The following is a 3995-nucleotide window of genomic DNA, read 5'->3' as shown; positions in this document are numbered from 1 at the left end:
TATATATATATATATATAAAGTTAAAACTTTTATATATAATATTTTACTATTATATATGTTTCTTACCTTAATGTATTCACAAAGAAAAAGATGTTTGAATTTTCAATTCAAATTTCTGAATGCTCTCCGTGTGTCATGTTATCCTTATTCAACGTTTGATAAATAATAAGGATAATGATGTCTGATAACACTCGAGTGGAAATCTGAACTTTGGATCTAGAACAAAATAACAAATCATGATGACATGAAAATGGCTTCAAAATGATTAAAGTTTTTCGATCAATTACGATTTATTTTAAAAGATTTTTTTCATTGGAATTGAGAAAAATCGATTTTTAAATAATTGAATCTTTTAAATCTTATATGTGTGTGAAATTAATCCTTAAAGCGATTTTGAAAAAATAAATTTTTTTTGAAATAATACACATTTTGTGAGACGTTGCGCGGAACGAATAGAATAGATATTGAAATGCCAAATACATTGTATTCTTTTCAAGAAACCGGTGGCAGGTCTTCCTTAATTAGAGTAAGTCCTTATTAATTAGAATAAGTAGAGAGAACTGAAATGAAGCTTCGGCTATTATAATTGGCTATTACACATGCATAATATCTGTTATAACCATTTGGATTTGAAAATCAATTTTAAACTTTAAAGCCATTTTTCTCAAAACCATGTTTACAAAATCATGGAAAACTTCCTTGAAAAACCGGTTTAATTGAATTTGAAACTTTGCACAATTATTACACTGACATTTTTTTGTATTTTCTAGACCACAATTTGTTTATATTTATCAATTATTTAATTCTTTTTTTATTAACTGCTTGAAAAAATACTGGAAATCAAAACATAATTTTCATTTAGCTTCCATTTTGTTAAATTTCAATATTTTAATCCAAATGTTGGTTTAGAACTATTATATGTATACTTATGTAGAATACTGATCAAAAAGAACGATTAGAATATTTTAATTTTCGCAGGACTGTAGCGAGGAATTTCCGATATACGATTTTTATGTTATTTTTAATGCGGCAAGACGGGATTGAATTATTTGCTTCTAAAATTTATAAAAAAAGTTTTATCTTGATCGGGTATATAATTTATTCATAAACCACTTCTAAAAATCACATTTTTAAGCCTCTGAATAAAGAAGACTTTTAAATATCACATTAACATTATTATGACCTAACGTTATCCTGCTTGAATTTTTATTTAAATATACAAGTTTGTTTCTTCTCAGACGTTATATTTTTATTTCAGAAAAAGAAAGAGATGAAAGAATAAATTTATCGAATATATAAAATAGCATATGTAGAGGAAAGGCTCCTATTATGAGATACCGATTCATTTTAGGTAAATGCTAGAAGTCTATGGGCAGAATTAAAAAAATAATAGGTCATTTTGAAGGGAATTTAATAAGCTTTAAAATAATGTTACGCAAAATTTAGTTCAAATTATATATTTTTTTAAATTAAAGGAATGTAAAAAGTGAGCAAATTGCAAAATAAAAAAAATTATGCTCCTAATATGAGATGATCCGAGAAATCGATAATAAAACGCAAAATACATCAGTATTGCAATTAAAAAATTTCGTTTAATGTTTCTAAAACAAACAGCCAGTGTGTGCGCAAAATGAGCATGCGACGCATTATACCCAGGATCTTCGTCTTTAGGTAGTTAGAATCAAACATTGCAGGAACAGGCACTCGAATTTCATTCTAGTTATCTTTTTATTATTATACAATAACATTTATACATTAGCAACGATTTTTATTATGACATAGGAGCATAGATTATTTTACGTTAGAAATACTCTGGATATCTCATTATGATTTTCATGCCGGTTTCACGATCATCAAATCTAACTTCTATAATTAAACAATTCAATATATTCCATATTTTTCTATTAGTACGATCTTACTCTATCATTACATGGAGAATTTATTGCCAAATATTTATTTATTAAATAATAAACAAGGTTTAAAGGCTCATCTCAATGAAACTTGAAGACATCCAAATTTTAAAATCTTTTTTACAATGACTGTAGGTATGATCTAATAATGAATTTTCCACTAAATAATTTTCTGTTCAAGAGCAATAAATTCATGGTGGAACCAATAGATAGCGTTTATTAGTTTAACAGAAACGCCCCTATCTCGTATTAAGCGCCTATCATAATAGAGGACTTTCCTCTATTGATAAAAAACATATTTAGGTGATTTATCTGCCCGTTTCAATTTGTCCTTATTGATAGCGAGACAAACTGCCTCGTTTGTTTTTGTGCTTTGTCTCCTAAAGGGACTCTAGATAATAAATGTCTTGTAGTTGAGTTGCAAGTAAATGTTGAAAAACAATTTAAATTATAATATGTCGTTAAATAGCATCGCATGTATAGATTGACTGTATTTAATGATTTTATATTTACGACACTATCTAATAAAGTGTTATTATAGTTTACATTCTTTCGAAATTTACTTGCGAAATAATAAAACCTTTATTATCTGACTTATAATTGAAGACAATATTGAGATTTAAAGGCTAATGCGCGATTTACGCATTATCAATATTGTCCTCAATTATTCATATTTTGTGGACTTTCATGACTGATTTTATTTGTAGTGTCTCGGCGCTAAGCTACGAGCAGCGACACTGCTATAATTATCAAAATAAAGAGTCAGATAATAAACGTCTTATCATTCGCAAATAAATTTCGAAAGAAAATTTATGTATGTTTATTCATTTGTGTACAAACGACATTCAAATTTTATATAATTTTGAGCTGTCCAAACCTTTCCATCTCTCTTAACATATTCTTATCCGATAATGAGGAGTTATATTGTCAAAATCAAGGCCAATGTAGGTTATACCTCTAATTTTCATTTTTACGTAAAAATGAATTTTTAGTACAAAAATGAAATTAAGAGGAATAATCTCCAATAGTCTTGATCTTAAATATTATCCGATGATTCTGAAATATTCAAGAGATTTTAGCCGTTGGTCGGACACTTTGCGTAATGCTAATGCGGGCGATACTATAACTTTCAAGCCTTATAATTTGAAAAGTATTTAACGAAAAAATATTTTATTACATTTTATTATAGTGTACTTTGGAAAGCTTGAAATAAGCTATAAGACTATGTAATAAAAAAGGGGGGCGGGAGGAGTTACTGTTCAAAAAATTCAACTTGACCTTTATATGATCTTGCAGATTTGACCCAATGTCAACCTTTTATCATCAGTTACGTAGATTTTTTGAAGTCCTACAATTTTGCTTTTATATTTTTTTCTGGAGTTGATATTTTCGAGATATTTTAGCGTTTCCAGACTTTTCGAAGACCCTGTATATATAGTTGTTGACTTAACAATAATTAGGAATAAGGAAATATATAAAGAAATACGAAAGCTTGTCATAGGCTTGACAATAAATAAATATATGACCAATGGTTAAAGAAAAGAGCAAGACATAACCAAAGACATTAGCATTAAAATGAATTATTCATTAAAATAAATTATTCATTAAAGAGAATAACGACAAATAACTCCTCATTATTAGGTAAGAATGTGTTAAGAGAGATGGAAAGGTTTGGACAGCTGAAAATTATATAAAATTTGAATGTCGTTTGTAGACAAATGAATAAACATAAATTTTTTTTTCGAAGTTTATTTGTGAATGATAAGACATTTATTAACTGACTCTTTATTTTGATAACTATAGCAGTGTCGTTGAGACACTACAAATAAAATCAGTCATGAAAGTCCACAAAATATGAATAATTGCTACGCTGGCATTACTGTAACTTTCAAGCCTTATCGAAAAGTACTTCATGAAAAATTATTTTATTATAGTCTTTTGGAAAGCTCTCGTATGCTATAAGAATATGCAATGAAAAATAGGGGGTTTCATTTAAAAAATTCAACTTGACCTTCATATAACCTTGCAGATTCCATCCAAAGTTAACCTCTTATTATCAGTTAGATAGATTTTTTATTTTTTAG

General features: G+C 27.6%; 1 protein-coding gene across 1 annotated transcript in view; it reads left to right on the top strand.

Annotated features, from left to right (window-relative positions):
* The window catches only part of LOC108755281 (nicotinamidase-like), an 8320-nt gene that overhangs the window by 1826 nt on the left and 2499 nt on the right, over positions 1-3995 (top strand). The gene's annotated exons all lie outside the window — the stretch shown is intronic.

The sequence above is a fragment of the Trachymyrmex septentrionalis genome, unplaced genomic scaffold (assembly GCF_001594115.1).
Source record: "Trachymyrmex septentrionalis isolate Tsep2-gDNA-1 unplaced genomic scaffold, Tsep1.0 scaffold87, whole genome shotgun sequence".
Lineage (NCBI taxonomy): Eukaryota > Metazoa > Arthropoda > Insecta > Hymenoptera > Formicidae > Trachymyrmex > Trachymyrmex septentrionalis.
Note: the sequence above shows the minus strand (reverse complement) of the source record. Positions and strands in the feature narration are given on the sequence as shown.